Source organism: Tursiops truncatus, chromosome 2 (assembly GCF_011762595.2).
Source record: "Tursiops truncatus isolate mTurTru1 chromosome 2, mTurTru1.mat.Y, whole genome shotgun sequence".
NCBI classification, from domain to species: domain Eukaryota; kingdom Metazoa; phylum Chordata; class Mammalia; order Artiodactyla; family Delphinidae; genus Tursiops; species Tursiops truncatus.
The window spans coordinates 2,852,315-2,871,147 of record NC_047035.1 but is presented as its reverse complement, the minus strand read 5'-3'; the positions used below and the strand labels follow the sequence as shown (position 1 = coordinate 2,871,147).

The window sequence follows — 18,833 nt, the reverse complement described above, 5'->3', positions numbered from 1 at the left end:
AAGTCTCCAGAGGAGATGCTGGACTTCCTGCCTCTATTCAACAAGTCATTGGAGAAATATAAGAAGGGAGCCTGGCTTAAGCTGGTCACACAGGTCTCAGCGCTGGTCTGGGGGTCTTTATGAGCCTTCCTGAGCAGAGAAAAAGGAAACATCATTCCATCTCCTCACTGTTAACTTGTAAACTTGTGCAGAGGTGGCCTTGCTCTTTGGTTGGCCTGGAGCCTCGCAGAGACAGGCCGTCCATTGCGCCCCATCTTGCCAGGCCCAGCCTGACTGGACACCGTCTTAGAGGACCATGGGGAATCCTTCATGATTTGGGGGGGCAGAGGGCCGAGGCCCCTGGAGAAGTAAGTGCCCTGGCTCTGGAGGCTGCACACGCCCCTGAAGGCATGGGGTCCAGGGAGGAGAGGGGTGCGCGGGGCAGCAGGATCTCTGTCCTGGGGCCCCAGGCCAGCTTATGGCAAACTGGCCACACTCTTCGCACTAGACCAAGACACAACTTCCTGGGTGTGGGAGGACCCCAGGGAGCAAGGAAATGCCAACCAAACCAACGCTGAGACAGCTCCCCGCTTAGTGAAGGAGATCAGGGCCCAGATGTCGCAAGTCTCCTTCAGCTCCACCACCTGCTCGTGCGGACGAGAGGGAACGAGTGTAGGAGCGAGTGTGTATGTGTGAGAGTGTGCCGTGTGCATGGGTGTGAGGGAGCGTGGGTGTGTGAATGCGTGTACAAGTGTGAGAGCACGTGATCGTGTCTGTGACCAAGTGTGTCTCCGAGAGCGTGTGAACATGTCTGTGAGAGTATGCATGTCTTGTGAGCATGTGTGTCTGAGTGTGAGGGACAGTGTGTAAGAACGCATGTTGGCTGAGTGTGTCTGAGCCTGTGTCTGTGAGTAGTTGTGTGAGACTGTGTGTTGAATGTGTGTCCGTGTGCGTGTGACCGAGAGTGGCTGCCCTGCTGAACCGGGTGACGCCATCGCTCCCGACTGCGAGGGGACCTGCACCTTTCGGGCCCCCACGAGGCTCGCGTGGCTTTTCGACCCGGAAAGGGGTGGAAGCCCGGGGTGAGGGCCGCGCGGAGCGGGGGGGGGGGGGGGGGGCGGCGGGGGGGGGCGGGAGGGCGCGCGGCGGCTGGCAGGCGCTGGGGGCGCCCGAGGCCGCCCCCGCCCGCGCCGTGGCGCCGTTGCTAAGGCCGGCCGACTGGCGCCGGGCTGGAGGGCTTAGCAACGGGAGGCGGGTGCGCGCGGGCCGGGCGGGTGCGCGCGGGGCCGCGGCCCGTGGGGCCGGCCGCGCTCGCGGGCTCCCGCAGCTCCCACGCGTGCGCGCGCGCGGGGCCTGGCGGCGGGGGCGGGGCGGGCGCGCGCCGGGGCGCGCTCCAGCGGCCGGCGGGGATTTCCAGCGCGCGAGAGGAAGTGCCTGCGAGAGGGTGCGTGAGGGCGAGGGAGCGCGGCGCGGCGCGGCCGCCGCGTGCGCGAGCCGGGTTGCAGCCCAGCAGGGACTTTCCAGCCGGCGGCGGCGGCGGCCGCCGGCCCTTCCCCGCCCCCCGACATGGGGCTGCCCGGGGAGCAGGACGCTGCGGACCGCGGCGGAGGACGCGCCCAGCGCCCCTGAGCCGGCCGAGCGGCGCGGACGCGGGTAAGGGGCCCGGCGGGTGGCGGGCGGCGGACGGCTCCATCCCCGGCGGCTCCATCCCGCGCCCTCGGCGGCGGGCGGGCCCGGGGCCGGTCGGCGCGGGGCCGGGGCGGCGCAGGCCCGGCGCCCGGCGGCGAGTGCCCGGTACGGCGCCGCCTCGCCCCAGCCCCAGCCCGGGCCCGCCCGCCCCCCGGACGCCTCAACTTCGGGAAACTTTGTCCTCCGGCCCGGCCCGGCCGGGGCCCGCGGGCCGGGGCTCCCGCAGCTTTTCAGGAAACGGGGCGCCGAGGCCTCTTGGAAACGTGACCCCCCCCATCGGGGTGGCGAGAAATCAGCATCTCCTGCGAGGTTGTGTGTTGCGGGGTGAGGAGCGGACCGATTAGGGTGTCTACATAGCCGAACGTGTTCACCCTGGGTTGGCTTAGGTTTTTTTTTTTTTTTTAAAGCCATTATTTAAAAGTTTATACTGAGTCATTCCTCTGCAGATGAACCTCTGATTCATAATCGGAGAGCTGCAGTGGCCTCGGTGGCAGGCGGGTACTGGGATCCAGTTTGGGGCGAAATGCACACATTCCGCCTTTGGTTAATTGCTCCTGCACACTTTGCCACGTTTTCACTGTCACCCCGTTGGGGACATCTATTTAATATTTAGGCCTTTAGAAAGAATTCCGTGTGGAAGAATATTCTTTACCTTTCACTTGAAAACATAGCAGCAAAATGGAAATGAATGATGTGTTGTGGACGTGCTTTGAAATTTAAGAAGCCTTCATATAATTGTCCATTTGAAGGAAGCAATTTTTTTTTAACATCTGTATTGGAGTATAATTGCTTTACATTGTTGTGTTTCTGCTTTATAACAAAGTGAATCAGCTATACGTGTACATGTCCCCTCCCTCTTGCGTCTCCCTCCCTCCCACCCTCCCTATCCCACCCCTCTAGGTGGTCACAAAGCACGGAGCTGCTCTCCCTGTGCTATGCGGCTGCTTCCCACTAGCTATCTGTTTTACATTTGGTAGTGTGTATATGTCCATGCCACTCTCTCACTTCGTCCCAGCTTACCCTTCCCCCTCCCCGTGTCCTCAAGTCCATTCTCTACGTCTGCGTCTTTATTCCTGTCCGAAGGAAGCAATTTTATTTCATGTTTTTCGTATTAAGCCGTGAATCAGTTTTCAGAATGAGATGGGGAGTGTGTGTGTGTGTGTGTGTGTGTGTGTGTGTTATTTATTCATTTATTTTTGTGGAGTCATAAAGGCTGTATTGAGTAGCGTTGTCGCCGCTTCTTAATTTACATTCACAGCATACAACTGAGGAGGAGCCATAATTTTTTTTTCCCCTAGCATTTGCTGGTGAAGCTTTTGGAAATGTTGTGTTCTGTAATCTTGTGTATGTCTATAAAATCCTTATCTAAAGAAACGACCAGGTGGACCATCAGTTGGTGCTAAAATCTTCTTTCACATCTTTGAAAATGGCCTGTTTAAAAGGCTGCATCATATGTAGGATGTCTGGCAAAAGAGTGTACGTTCGTTTTTCAAATGAAAGGAAATACTTGTGTTTTCACCGTGTGGTGACAATATGTATACTGAGAATTAGTCCAAGGTGAAAAATTCTTTGGCCAAAACAAAAATAAGCCTTATCAGTGTGAAAACTGTAAAATACATGAGATTGTAAATCTGGTGAGTAGGTGCTCAGGACAGAAACCCTGACAGACCTGGGATTCCCACATCACTAGTTAAAATCAGACCTTATCAGGGATGAGGTTTAAGATGTAAGGTGTCTCACCCAGACGCCATCTGTTCCAGCTGTCACAATGCAGAAGCCGGGAAAGCAGAGAGCTGGCAGGGAGAATTCCAGCTTTTTTTTTTTTTTTTTCCAGACGTTCATGTGAATTTTTCTATGAGGGGAAGAAGACCAATTATTTTCCTTGGATGCTATCCATTAATTTTGGAATTAATAAGATGGCCTCACTCCTTGTAAAGCAGGGTGTAAAGACCTTCCACTGGAAACAGGCAATAGCAGTGGCCAGTTGTTTCTGTTAATACCATCAAAATATTCCTGCTCTTGTTCGTGCCTCGAAGAGAGTCCTTGGTTTAACTGAAACATCTGAGCTGCTTCTTGCTGTTCTCCCCTGTGTTTGGGATTTTGATTCCGTAAACAGCCCTGCTAGAATCCCTTTAATTGTTCACTGTGCAAAGCGAGAAGGGCCTTGGGGGTGGGGTGGGGGGTGGGCGGTGTCAGGATAGATGTGCTAGTAAGCTGAAGGATGAGAATGATTTATCACTCTCTTAAAGTCCTTTTTTATGATGTTAAAGCTGTACTTCAAGAAAAACTGTCACTGCGGTGTTGCAAGTCTAGGCTAGCGCAAGCAAGCAAAGGAAATTGCGTTAAATTTGCCCGTCTCTATTTTCTCATCTTTGCAGAGCAAGACTCTCCAAACGGCAAGTGATCTAACCTATCAACTGTTATGCAATAGCTGAGTTTCCTTGTGATGGTCAATTTAAGAACTATTAACTTAGCAGAGGAGATCTCTTACGGCCAAGGCCTCTGCATCAGTTCCATGGAATCAGGACCCCCCCCCCCCACATGCTTCTTTACAAGTGTTTATAGAGGAAGAAAAATTATTATTATTATTATTTTTTGCTGGGGAAGGAGAGTCATAATATTGACTTCAGATACAGAGAGAAACTAGGAAGAGAGCTACAAAGTGAGAAAGAAGGAGGTGAGGCCAGTGGATTTGGAAGACGACCAGGGAGAGGCAGCCGAGGCCTAAATGTGGAGATGATGCTTCGACTAGTTCCGGGCAGAAGGAACGAAGCTAGTGTGAGAGAGGGCCGGATGCCTGCGGGCAGGAGGGCAGTAGAGAGAGGTGAATGGGGATGGGGTGTCTTGTGCCACAGCAGCAGGCTTTGGGTCCAAAGGAGCTCATGGACGTAGAAGACAATGCAATTTTAAACAGAAAACATTGTATGTGCTTGTGTAATATCTATTATTCATAAAAAAATCTAAAAAATACGAAATGGCTTTCCCATTTTGGAGGGCCTTTACTAACTGGTCTGCACAGCACTATTCTACACATAGTGAGGGGTGGGGGACTGACCAGTCTAGGAAGGAGAAGGTGAGATTTTTTATCATTAAGCATGAAAACCTCTTGGGGGCCAGAATTGCTTGTCTCCCTATGCAGACACTTCGGGGTGAGGCTGGCAGGTGGTGAGATGTCATAAATGCAGGTGACTGTGTTGGTTTCTGTCAACTCCGGAAATCAGGTGGGAATCTCTTGCTGAATTCTGTATTCTTCGAGATAAGTAGATCGTTAACTGGGATTTGGGAGTCTTTTTCTCATTTAATTTGATGTTCAATGAATGTGCCTTGAGTTCTCATAATGTTCTAGTTATTGCGCTAAGTTGAGGGAGATACTGCACCTGCCTTTGAGGGCATGGTCTGCAGAAGTCCGGGGCCTCTTGGCCCCTGTGCGTGGTGAAGGAGATGCCAGTGGGTATTTGACTGAGGTAGCACCAGGACTGAAGCCTGTGCCAGGGAGGGTGAGGAAGAATGATTTCACCACCCTGCCCTCAGGGAGCTGGCTGCTCAGCTAGAGGGTGAAGACCCACTAGGAAGAAGCTAGAAAAGTCATACAGTGTAGGCTAACGTGAATCAGTGGGTTGTGCAGAGGACTGGAAGTATGGTGGCAGTTCAGGAAAGGGAAGGACAGCTCCTGGCTGGCGGGGGTAGCCAGGGAAGTCTTCTGGGGAGTGGGCGTTGAGACCCAGTGTCGGGAAGGCAGGTGCCATGGGCCCATCCGGGGCCTCTTGCAGGGCCCTGAGAAAGGCAAGAAGAGGATTTCTCCCCCTCCTGGCTTTGTTTTGGTAGTGTGGCATCTGACATGTGCAGTCCTGTTGCTTCTTGCCAGTAGATACAGTCCTGGTGATGCTACTGGTCAGTGGGTTTCCGGTTGTGATGTTTCCCGTGCTGTCCTCTGGCTCCTGCCAGGCCCTTTGTGACCAGGAGCTCAAGCTCGGGGCAGTCGGGAGGTCTGCCCCACGATGGGCCTGGTCTATGGTGGGGAATAGAGCAGTGGGCCCCAACCTGGGCAGCAGCACTTTGCTGTCCCTGATGTTTCTCGTTGTAGGTAGAAAGTATCAAAAGGTAGTGGCGGGCTTCCCTGGTGGCGCAGTGGGTGAGAGTCCGCCTGCCGATGCAGGGGACACGGGATCATGTCCCGGTCCGGGAAGATCCCACATGCCGCAGAGCGGCTGGGCCCGTGAGCCATGGCCGCTGAGCCTGCGCGTCCGGAGCCTGTGCTCCGCAACGGAAGAGGCCACAACAGTGAGGGGCCCGCGTACCGGAAAAAAAAAAAAGGTGGTGGCGAGGGGAGGGGTGTAAATGTAGATTTCCCCCCAAATCTACTGCTGTGTCATCCATGCTGAAATGACCTAAATCTCTTTAATTCGCAAGAAATAAAAAAGTGCCTTGTAATTTCATTTCATGGTTTACTTTTTCCGAGCGTTTGCTCCATGCTGGTTTTTGACTCCATTTTTTTTTTTCGGCCTCGACGCAAGGCTTGTGGGATCTTAGTTCCCTGACCAGGGATTGAACCCTGGGCCCTAGGCAGTGAAAGCGCAGAGCCCTAATCACTGGACCGCCAGGGAATTCCCGACTCCATGTTTTTTTTCCTCCATGTTTTTTTAATGGAGGTTATTTGGTAACTTTTATGAGGCCATTCTACCAAGAAAGATATCATGCCTGCTGTTCTGATATCCTGATTTCCTTTCCAATTAAAACACTGATTCTATGGCAAAACCTAAAAGCGTATTTGTTGGAAACTTCGTTTCTTTAAGTGGAGAGAAAAGCTAAATTGACTAACTGGGATAATGTCATCTTTAGGACAACAGTAGCATCAAAATACTAAAACATTAGTTTCCGGGAGTCATAATGATAGTGAAGGTTTTCAGAGACTAACTTTGTACCCTGGAAGGTTAATGTCCAATAGGAGGCCTGCATACGCTTGAGGTGATGAGGTGCTGGTCAGGCCCCCACTCCCCCCCAGGACCTGGCACATGGTGGACTGACCCTCCGTCAATGTTTGTGTTCAGAATCTGCAGGTTTGGGAAGGAAGAGGGGTGTGACAGATGCCCACACAGTGGCTCCATGTGGCTTGGCATACGTGTCTGCAGGTGGGTGTGCCCTGGAGCTGGCCTCCCTTGACTGCGCTTCCGCTCCCCCCACCTCTCGTCCCCTGTTCTGATGGCGCTTAGCTCCCTGGTTTGTTGCGTTAGGGGGCTTGTAAGATGGGAGGCTTCATTTGACATTTTAACTTTCGTGGGTGCATAGCCTGATGTTTGAAATGTTATTATAGGGTAAATTAAGTGTTTTGGTTTCAGAAGGCTTTTTTGTGTGAGAAAGGGCATGGCATGGTTTTAGTGCAGTATGTCTCAAACCCTCGATAGGAGTCTAAGCCCATTAAAGTTTTATCTTAAAATTGAATAGGACTTTTACATTGTACTCAGTAATATGTCCCCCCCAGGTTCTGAGTACATTCGATTCTCCAGAAGATGCGTTGTGTTCATCCTTGGCTTCCCTAGGATCTGTGAGGGGTCCCCTGGCATTCCTACCATGTGTCCTTGGGGCTCTCCACCCCCTCACTTGAGAAGTGTGGGCATGGTGGAAGGCACCAGCTTTAAAGATCTGAATCCCAGTCCTGCCCTCTGTACACACTAGCAGAACAACCCGGGGCAAGGCTGCTGGGCCTCTCTGAGTTGGTTTATCCATCTGTAAAATGGGATGGATAGCACCATGTACAGACTTGCTTCTTATGAATGAAATGGACAAGAAAGCCTTCTACTGATGTCAATTTTCATAGTAATAGAGGGTTGAGATGTAATGGAGTAAGAGCGTTAAGATCTTAGAATATAAACATAATGTGTCAGATCTCCGTGGGGGCTGTAGAGATTTTCTAGTTGAGTTCCCTCTTTTTATATGGGAGGCAGCTGAGGCTCAGAGTGTTTGCCTAAGTAACTCTCCCAAGTCAGATCGTTATCTGGCAAAGCAGGGACTATTCACCCAGAGTAGTGGTTTTTTGGGTTTTTTTTTTTTCCCCCTTGCAGTCTTCATTTTTCCAAGATTGGCCCCAGGGAAGCTGCTTGGCCTCTAATTCCAACTTGGGATAATTGAATTATTTAATCAACACACATTTTTCTGAGAACTTACCCAGGAGCTATGCTAGTTGCCAAAGCTAAAAAGTAAAGTAAGATGCATATGATCACTACCCTCAAGGAGCTTCCGTGAGATGAGTAAGCCAGAAGAACCATTTGGTTACAGCACAGTGTGGTGGGTGCCATGGTGGTGGGGCAGAGGCGCTGTGGGAGTGCGGAGGTGTTTTCCAAGGGAGGGTGAGCGTGCGCAGAAGGAAGGAGCGTGTCAGGGGACCTGTGAGCCTGCAGAGGCTCCCTGTGGCTGCCGTTCAGGGGACAGGGCTCCGGAGAAGGGAACTGCCTGCCTTGGGGTGCCACCTTGGTGCCAGCCTAACTTTTGAGGGAAGAATCGTCCCCATTTTACAGATGAGGAAAAGGAAGAGCATCGGGCCTGTTGGGCTCTATTATAGAGTTCGTGTTTTCATCACTGTGCTCTGTGGTCAGTTTAAGCTGAATTACAATCCGGTTTTAGATTTTGTTCTTATTCTAGACTTTTTAGTTTTGCTTTCAGATTCTAGATGTTTAGTTTTGCTGCTATATAGTGCTTTTAAAAAGACACTGTGTATTTTTCCAGCATATATAGTGTGTGTGTGTGTGTGTGTGTGTGTGTGTGTGTGTGTGTGTGTGTGTGTGTGTGTGTGTGTGTGTGTGTGTGTGTGTGTGTGTGTGTGTGTGTGTGTGTGTGTGTGTGGTGCGCAGGCCTCTCACTGCTGCGGCCCCTCCTGCCGCGGAGCGCAGGCTCAGCGGCCACGGCTCACGTGCCCAGCCGCTCTGCGGCACGTCGACCCTCCCGGACTGGGGCACGAACCCGCGTCCCTGCATCGGCAGGCGGACTCCCAACCACTGCGCCACCAGGGAAGCCCCAGCATATATTTTTCATGCGGCCTTTCCTTTCCTCCAACATCTGTTTTGCCTGTATCGACTTACTTTTCCAGGTGGTACTCCATTTCGTCTCTCTGTTTTGAGTTATTTTCTTAGAGCAGCAACATTGCATTCCACATCCTTTAATAAGTTCAGTTAAGGCGTTCTTTACTCTGTGGTTCTCGCCGAGGAAAGGCCCCAAACTTGACTTACTAATGTGTTTTCTTTCTCCTTTCTCTCTCTTAATTTACATTTAAACCGGTAGTCTAGTAATAATGATAGAATTTAGTCATTATATTTTTACAGGGTTTTGCAAATATTAGCTCGTTAGTGGTGAACAAGTCCTGGAGGCCTGGTCACTCTGTAGAGAGCTGGTTACAGCCAGCATAGGCAGCTTTCCACCCATTCATCTGGAATTTAATTATAACTGCGGATTGCTTATGGGAATACGAGTTAAAGGCAATGAAGCCTTCTCCACAATTAGCAGGGAAATTATGTCATTGGCTATTTTGGAGAAGATTTTACATGGCTCTTCTGCTAGAACCACTGTAAAGTTTTGAACACGGAACCAGGAAGGGTCGTGATGGCTGGACTGAGGTGAGGGGGCTTGTTTCATAGCCGTCTGTACCTGCTCCAGGGAGGGCGTGAGTAAGGGGACACAGCTGGACACTGAGGCCTAGATGACGAGCTTCTTAAGGACAGGGTCACTTCATCGTATTTTCACAGTCTGGCTTAAGATGTACTTAGGCCATCTTAGACCAATTTATGTATGAAAAGAGTATGGGTCTGAAGTCAGACCCAATTTGAATTCTGGTCCTTCCTTTAGCTAACTATGATAGTAAGTTCTTTATCCTTTCCGAACCTCAGTTTTCTCATCTGTGAAAAGGTAGTTGTGAGGACCGAAAGTGAGAATGTGAGTGAATGTGAGAACCTAGCATAGCATGAGTGGTAATTCCTTTCCCTCTTTCCTTTCCTGAGCGATTCCCTAAAGGGAGAACATGCCTTGTTAGCAAAGTGAATGATGGGCTCTCTTGGGAGTATGGCCTGGCCCTGGATGACAAGTAGGGGTAGAAGAAGCACATTATTGGACTGTCAAGAAATTATTTGTAACAAAGAATAAAATATCTGGAAACTAAAAATCACTGTGTATTTGCAAAAAAAGGAATAAATGTCTATAGATAGGCCCTCACTTTTTTAGAAAAACAAATTTTACATATGATTTTTGATAAATTAAAAATTACATTTTAGGGCTTCCCTGGTGGCGCAGTGGTTGAGAGTCCACCTGCCGATGCAGGGGACGCGGGTTCGTGCCCCGGTCTGGGAAGATCCCACATGCCGCGGAACGGCTGGGCCCATGAGCCATGGCCGCTGAGCCTGCGCGTCCGGAGCCTGTGCTCCGCAACGGGAGAGGCTACAACAGTGTGTGAGGCCCGCGTACTGCAAAAAAAAAAAAAAAAAAAAAAATTACGTTTTAGTACTTTTTTCCCATTATTTAGCAGAATAATATTCTTAAATTCATTCCAATCTCTGTTCAAATATCACCTCTTCTAGGAGGTTTTCCCTGAACACCCTAGTTAAAATAGCCCATGCTATCACTCTCTAGTCTCTTAACCTTGCTTTCTTAATTCATAGCAGAAAATTATTTTTCGACACCGTAACCCAGTTACCAGGAGAGTGCCTGGAGTATGTTAGATACTCAAGTATTTGTATGAATCAATCAATCAATAAACTACAGTCCAACGAGATTTTCTTTTATTGAGGCAAAATTCACATAATATTCAGTTAACTGTTTTAAAGTGTATAGTTCAGTGGTATGTAGTGTATTCATAATTTTGTGCAACCACCAGCTCGCTCTAGTTTCAAAACTTTTTCATCACTCTGTAAAAAAATCTGTACCCATTAAGTAATCATTCCCCATCCCCCCTTTCTTCTAATCTGATAATCTCTAATCTGCATTCTGTTGCTATAGATTTGCTTGTTCTGAGTATATCATATAAAAGGGATCATACAGCCTGTGACCTTTTGTGTCTAGCTTCTTTCACTTAGCATAACATTTTTGAGGTACATCCAAGGTGTAGCATGTATCAGTAGTTTGTTCCTTTTTTTGGCCAAATAATATTCCATTGTTTGTATATATCACTATTTATCCATTCATCCACTGTTGGACATTTGGATCGTTTTTACCTTTTGGCTATTATGAATAATGTTTACAAGTTTGTATGTAGACACAGTGTTTTCATTTCTCTTGGGTGATATACCTAGGAGTGAATTGCTGGGTCATGTGGTCATTCTGTGTCTAACTTGTTCCCACCTGCAATGTACGAGGGTTCCAATTTCTGCACATCTTTGCCAACATTTATTTTGTTTTGTTTTGTCTTGATTAAAGCTATTTTAGTGGATATAAAATGGTATCTCATTGTCATTTGGTATTTCCTTAGCGACCGACCAATGTTATTGAACATCTTTTCATTGTACATCTTTTTTGGAACAATGTCCCTTCAAGTCCTTTGCCCATGTTTTAGTTGGGTTGTTTGTCTTTTTTTTGACATGTTTGTTGAGTTGTAAGAGTTCTCTATATATTTTGGGTATTAAACCCTTAATAGATATATGACTGACAAATATTTTTCCCATTCTGTAGGTTGTTTTTTCACATTCTTGATAGTGTCCTTTGATGCACAAAAGTTTTTAATTTTGTTGTTTTTGTTCCTTGTGCTTTTGGTATCAAACCTGAGAATCCATTGCCAAATCCAAGGTCATGAAGATTTACCCCTATATTTTATAGTTTCAGCTCTTACATTTAGATCTTTGGTCCATTTTGAGTTAATTTTTGTATTTGGAATGAAGTAGGAGTCCCACTTCATTCTTTTGCATTTGATTATTCATTTGTCCCAGCACCGTTTGTTGAAGAGACTATTCTTTCCCCGTTGGATGGTATTGGCACCTTTGTTGGAAATAAATTAGCTGTGGGTGTTTGAATTTATTTCTGGACTCTCAGTTCTATTCCATTGGTCTATATGCCTGTCCTTCTGCCAGTAGCACACTGTTTTGATTATCGTAGCTTTGTAGAAAGTTTTGACGTAGTAAGTTTGAGAAGTGTGAGTCTTCCAACTTTATTTTTCTTTTTCAGTATTGCTTTGGCTACTTGGCACCTCTTGTAGCTCCATATTAATTTGAGGATCAGTTTTTCTCTTTCTGTAAAAAGGTCATTGGAATTTTGACAGGGATTGCATTGAATCTGCTTTGGGGAATTGCCATGTAGTATTAAGTCTTCCAATTCATGACTATGGGATGGCTTTCTATTTATTTACACTTTTAATTTCTTTATTTTAAATAAATAACTAAATTTTTGGCTGCGTTGGGTCTTCATTGCTGCGTGTCGGCTTTCTCTAGTTGCAGCGAGTGGGGGCTGCTCTTCGTTGTGGTGCGCAGGCTTCTCATTGCGGTGGCTTCTCTTGTTGTGGAGCATGGGCTCTAGGCATGTGGGCTTCAGTAGTTGTGGTTCACCGGCTCAGTAGTTGTGGCTCGCGGGCTCTAGAGCACAGGCTCAGTAGTTGTGGCACATGGGTTTAGTTGCTCTGCGGCATGTGGGATCTTCCCAGACCAGGGCTCGAACCCGTGTCCCCTGAATTGGCAGGTGGATTCTTAACCGCTGTGCCGCCAGGGAAGTCCAACACCTTTAATTTCTTTCAGCAAGATTTTTTAGGTTCAGTATATAAATTTTTTACCTCCTTGGTTAAATTTATACCTGGGTATTTTATTCTTTTGGATGCTATTATAAATGGAATTGTTTCCTTAATTTTCTTTTTGAATTTTTTATTGTTGGTGTATAAAAACACAACTGATTTTTGTGTGTTGATCATATACCCTGCAATCTTGCTGAATTTAGTTATTACCTCTATTAGTTTTCCATGGGATTTTCTATATATAGAACCATGTCATTGGCAAATAGTGATAGTATGTTTCTTTCTTTGCAATGTTGGTGCCTTTTATTTCTTTTTCTTGCTTAATTGCTCTGGCTAGGACTTCTACTGCAGTGTTGAATAGCAGTGGTGAAAGCAGACATCTTTGTCTTGTTCCTAATCTTAGGGGAAAGCTTTTCAGTGTGATTATGAAGTTATGTGTGGCTTTCAAAAAATAAATGACCTTTGTCATGTTAAGGAAGTTCCCTTAAATTCCTAGTTTACTGATTGTTTTGTGATGAAAGGTTGTTGAATTTTGTCAAATGCTTTCTGTGTGTCTATTGATATGATCATGTGTTTTTTTTCCTCCTTCCTCTATTAATGTGGTGTGTTTCATTAATTGATTTTTGTGTGTTGAACCTCCCTTGCTTTCCTGGGATATATCTCACTTCATCATGGCGCAGAGTCCTTTTAATGTGTTGTTGGATTTGGTTTGCTATTTTGTTGAGAATTTTTGTATCTATGTGCATATGGGATATTGGTCTTTAGTTTTCCTTTCTTGTATCTTTGTCTGGCTTTGGTATCAAGGTACCAGCTGCATTTTGACTATACATTGTGTTTCTTCAGAATTTTGAAACCTGTCCTCAGTAGTGTATAGAGAATTCTAGGAGGGTTTTGAAGCAGACAGGACAACTCTTCAGTGATGATCATACCACATACCTCCTTGCTTTCTTAAATGAGGCTGCCCCAATGGCTAATACCTAGGAAAATCCTGGCTGATATCACCACCATAACTCTGTGTCCACCAGTGGTGAATGGAGGAAGGGGTTCTATTCCTGATGCCAGTGCTGGAGCTTCTGTTGTTTCCTGAAAAAGCCACAGATTGTTCCAGATAATGAGTGCTGAGTAACAAACCATCCTAAGCGTCTGTGACCTAAAACAGTAATTTGTTATTAGATAGTATGGTTCTGTGGGTTGTTCGGGCAGGGCTCAGCTGGATGATTCTTCTGCTGTATGTGGCATTAACTGAGGGCTCTCACTGGTATTTATCTGGCCTCTGGTCTGGTCCGGAGGGTCCAGAATGGCTATACTCACATGCTTGGATGGTTGGAAGGCCAGGCTTAGTGGTTCCTCACTTTCCACATAGTGTCAGGGCCTCATCGTGTGGCCTCTCTGCTTGGGTGGTTGGACTTCTTACATGTCAGCTGTAGACTCCTAGAGTGATTGCTCTAGGAGAGTAAGTGGGGATGACAAATCGGTGTAGCATTACTCTTTCTTTTTCTTTAATATTTATTTATTTGGTGTGCTGGGTCTTAGTTGCGTCAGGCAGGCTCCTTAGTTGTGGCATGCATGTGGGATCTAGTTCCCGACCAGGGATCGAACCCGGGCCCCCTGCATTGGGAGCGCGGAGTCTTATCCACTGCACCACCAAGGGAAGTCCCAGTGTAGTGTTACTCTTGCTGTGTTCTGTTAGTCGAAGAACCCACAGAGTGCTCCCAGATTAAGCAGAGGGGACATAGAGCCTACCTCTTGGTAAGAGGAGTGTCAAGGAATCTGTGACTGTCTTTAATTCACTACATGTATGGTGGTTAGATTCCACAGTGCTGTCAGCAATGTGCATATTGTATATATTTTTTAAGAGAGGCTGTTGTGGGCTAAAATGGAAACACCAACTGTTGTGTGTTACCCATTTTCTGTGAGAAAGTGCATTCTGTATTCTGAACCAAGAATTCATGAATAAACTTTTGAAATACACCCATTCATGAAATGGTAATTGTTTGTATGAAATGTGTGCTTTATTTAATCAGGCATCCTTGATCATCTATTTGCCAGGAGTTTTTCAAGTATAACTTTGAGTCCATAAATTTTCCCTTCCTATTAGTTCATTTAAAAAATTATTTGAAAACTTCACTTTCATTTTGAAGAGTGCTGTAATTCTCTCTGTTCTTAAAGTTTCATTGAGAATATATTAGTAAGCTTATATATCCTAAATATCCTTTTTTCACCCTAGATCATTCTAGTAAGTCCCCTAGAGATGTAATAGAATAAAGTTGGAGCTGTTTGTGTATAAAAGGGTGGGATAATTTGACAGCATGTGCAAGACGTGTGTATGCACTGGTTCAATAGGAAGTCTCATTTTCTGTATATCAACCTTCTCCGCCTATCTCAGCGGATTGTTGCAACACTATTTGAGTGGGAGCACATATGATGAGGTCAGAGGGGACTGAGGGTGTGGAATTAAATAATGAGCAAGGAATCTGCATCTTTGTTCCAGTGGAGCCACCAGGTATCGGGATTAATACGGTGGAGGGGGCAGAGCTATGTCCCACGTGCGCCCTTTGCTTGCGCCCTGCGCAGAGAGCCCCACTCACACAGTGCTGCCCTGAGGCCTCCGGGTCCAGAGGTGCACAGCAGGAGCTGCCCAGCTCTGTGTTTCCCAAATGTGACTTGCTTTTGTTCCCAGATACCCATCACCCCTGGGCATGTAACCTTCTGTCCAAAGTAGACGTGAATGAAGAGAGTCAGCCACTTTACGTGGTTGATGTGCCGGAGTGACTGACTGATGCATGGAATTTCAGGGAGTCCGGGGAGCTCCTGGACCCCCTGCCTTCGTGCCTGTTGTAAGAACCTCTGGTCTAGATGGTCTCAGGTCTCTTATAGTAAAGTTTTATGTGAAACTTTATGTGTACACACACACACACACACACACACACACACACACACACACACACACAATTTTTTTTTTTGGTATGGGGTGCCCATTTCTTACTCTGTCCTTTCTGTGAATTCCCAAAATTTGCTGGCCTTTGCCATTTCATCAGGGAGAAAGTAACTGCTCTCTGCAGGTTTTGGGGGATGCTTCTTTTGATACTACTTACCTTTTTCATTCACTATCACCTTCAGGATGTTCTCTGCCAGAATGTGGTGACTGTGGCCCAGGGGTGACTAGCACAGGGGCTAAAGAAGGGTAGTGAGACTTGAGGACTGGGAAGGCTGGTAACGAAGGCAGGGAGGATGGGGGTCAGGAGGGCAGTGGCATTCACGATGACAGATAAGAGCTCTTAAAGCTTTGACATTCTATTCTTCTAAGTATAACACTGCAGACATAAAAGTTTCTAAATTACATGGAGACCACTGTTGGCGGGCCAGGGGCTGGATTGGAGGCGGTGGGGGGATAGTGGCCTCCCGCCAGTAGAAGCCCTGCCGTGGCAGGACAAGATTCAAGTAGGCGTAGGGACCAGCGAGCTAGACCCGCCATTCTTTGTGGCCTCTGGCAACTTGTTTAACCTTTGAAACCCCTGTTTCCTTTCATGGTAGATGGGAATAGTAGTGTCGTGGTTGTTGTGAAAATAAAATAGTAAGCCTTAAAAAATGAATTCACCAGAAAAATGAAATATGGTATTTAAGGCTAAAGGAACAGACATTTTTCAGCCCAGGGAAGAGAAAATAGAGGATATGTCCAGCAAACATTCACCATGTCAGCACATGTTTATCTACTGGGTGCCTGGCTGAGTTTAGTGCTCAGTTGTGTGTGTGTGTGTGTGTGTGTGTGTGTGGGCGTGTAAAGTGTATAAGGAAAAACAACATTTAAATGAACACTGACCAAATTTTGTTTAGTTCAGCAAACTTTTTAAAAAAAATATATTGAAGCATAGTTGATTTACGTCATGTTAGTTTCAGGTGTATAGCACAGTGATTCAGTTATTTACATGTACATATGTCTATTTTTCCCTTATAGGTTATTACAAAATACTGAGTATAGTTCCCTGTGCTATACAGTAGGTTCTTGTTGGTTTTTTTATTCATTTTTAAAATTAATTAGTTAATTAATTTTGGGCTGCATTGGGTCTTCGTTGCTGCGCCTGGGCTTTCTCTAGTTGTGGCGAGCAGGGCTACTCTTGTTGCGGAGCACGGGCTCTAGGTGCTCGGGCTTCAGTAGTTGCGGCACATGGGCTCAGTAGTTGTGGCTTATGGGCTCTAGAGTGCAGGCTCAGTAGTTGTGGCACACAGGCTTAGTTGCTCCACGGCATGTGGGATCGTCCCGGACCAGAGATGGACCCCGTGTCTCCTGCATTGGCAGGCAGATTCTTAACCATTGTGCCACCAGGGAAGTCCTATCTACTTTATATATAGTAGTGTGTATGTGTTACTCCCAGCCTCCTAATTTATCCCTCCCTCCTCCTTTCCCCTTTGGTAACCATAAGTTTGTTTTCCATGTCTGTGGGTCTGTTTCTGTTTTGTAAATAAGTTCATTTGTATCTTTTTTTTTTTTAGATTCCACAGATAAACGATATCATATGATATTTATCTTTCTCTGTCTTGCTTACTTCACTTAGTATGATAATCTCTAGGTCCATCCATGTTGCTGCAAATGGCATTATTTCATTCTTTTTTTATGCCTGAGTAGTATTCCATTTCTTTATCCATTCGTCTGTTGATGGACATTTAGGTTGCTTCCATGTCTTGGCTATTGTAAATAGTGCTGCTATGAATATTGCGGTGCATGTATCTTTTCATTTATTTATTTATTTATTTTGGCTGTGTTGGGTCTTAGTTGTGGCACACAGGATCTCTAGTTGCAGTGGGCAGGCTCTTCATTGCAGCACACAGGCTTCTCTCTAGTTGTGGCACACAGGCTCAGTAGTTGCGGCGCACAGGCTTAGTTGCCCCACAGCATGTGGGATCTTAGCTCCCCAAGCAGGGATCGAACCCACCTACTCTGCATTGGAAGGCAGATTCTTAACCAGTGGACCACCAGGGAAGTCCCACATGTATCTTTCGAATTATAGTTTTCTCTGGATATATGCCCAGGAATGGGATTGCAGGATCATATGGCAACTCTGTTCTTAATTTTTTAAGGACCCTCCATACTGTTCTCCATAGTGGCTGCACCAATTTACATTCCCACCAACAGTGCAGAAGGGTTCCTTTTACTCCACACCCTCTCCAGCATTTATTATTTGTAGACTTTTTGATGATGGCCATTTTGACTGGTGTGAGGCAGTACCTCATTGTGGTTTTGATTTTCATTTCTCAGTTAGCAATGCTGAGCATTTTTTCTCGTGCTTGTTGGCCATCTGTATGTCTTCTTTGGAGATATGTCTAGGTCATCTGCCCATTTTTTGATTGAGTTGTTTGTTTTTTTGATATTGAGCTGTATGAGCTGTTTGTATATTTTGGAAATTAATCTCTTGTCGGTCACATTGTTTGCAAATATTTTCTCCCATTCTGTAGGTTGTCTTTTCGTTTTGTTTATGGTTTCCTTTGCTGTGAAAAACCTTTTAAGTTTAGTTAGGTACCACTTTTTGTTTGTTTTTATTTCCATTACTCTAGTAGACAGATCTAAAAAGATATTGCTGTGATTTATGTCAAAGAGTGTTCTACGTATGTTTTCCTGTAGGAGTTTTATAGTATCTGGTCTTACATTTAGGTTTTTAATCCATTTTGAGTTTATTTTTGTGTGTGGTGTTAGGAAGTGTTCTAATTTCATTCTTTTACATGTAGCTGTCTAGTTTTCCCAGCACCCCTTATCAAAGAGACTCTCTTTTTTTCCATTGTATATCCTTGCCTCCTTTGTTGTAGATTAATTGACCATAGGTGCGTGGGTTTCTTTCTGGTCTTTCTATCCTGTTCAGTTGGTCTATAGATCTCTTTTTGTGCCAGTATCATACTGTTCTGATTACTGTAGCTTTGTAGTATAGTCTGAAGTCAGGGAGCCTGGTTCCTCCAGTTCTATTTTTCTTTCTCAAGATTGCTTTGGCTATTTGGGGTCTTTTGTGTTCCCATACAAATTAAGAGAAAATTTTTTGTTCTAGTTCTGTGAAAAATGCCATTGGTAATTTGATAGGGATTGCATTGAATCCATAGATTGCCTTGGGTAGCACAGTCATTTTAACAGTATTGATTCTTCCAATCCAAGAACACAATATATCTTTCCATCTGCTGTGTCATCTTCAGTGTCTTTCATCAGAATCTTACAGTTTTCAGAGTAAAGGTCTTTCACCTCCTTAGGTAGGTTTATTTCTAGGTATTTTATTCTTTTTGATGCAATGATAAATGGGGTTGTTTCCTTACTTTCTCTGTCTGATCTTTTGTTGTTAATGTATAGAAATGCAGCAGATTTCTGTATGTTCATTTTGTATCCTGCAGCTTCACTAAATTCATTCATGAGCTCCAGTAGTTTTTTGGTGGTGTCTTTAGGATTTCCTATGTATAGTATCATGTCATCTGCAAACAGTGACAGTTTTACTTCTTCTTT

The 18,833-nt window shown here is 46.0% G+C and overlaps 1 protein-coding gene across 11 annotated transcripts in view; it reads left to right on the top strand.

Annotated features, from left to right (window-relative positions):
• The first annotated feature begins 1,381 nt into the window (after positions 1–1,381).
• TRAF3 (TNF receptor associated factor 3) overlaps positions 1,382–18,833 on the top strand; it is a 116,437-nt gene continuing 98,985 nt past the window's right edge. For 4 of the 11 annotated variants that reach the window (XM_073800013.1, XM_073800015.1, XM_073800011.1 and 1 more), the window contains exon 1: positions 1,385–1,632. The gene's annotated coding sequence lies outside the window, so the exon portion shown is untranslated. Of the gene's footprint in view, positions 1,633–18,833 lie in introns of all 11 variants that reach the window. The other 7 variants (XM_019952037.3, XM_019952010.3, XM_073800010.1 and 4 more) reach the window with 4 other exon arrangements.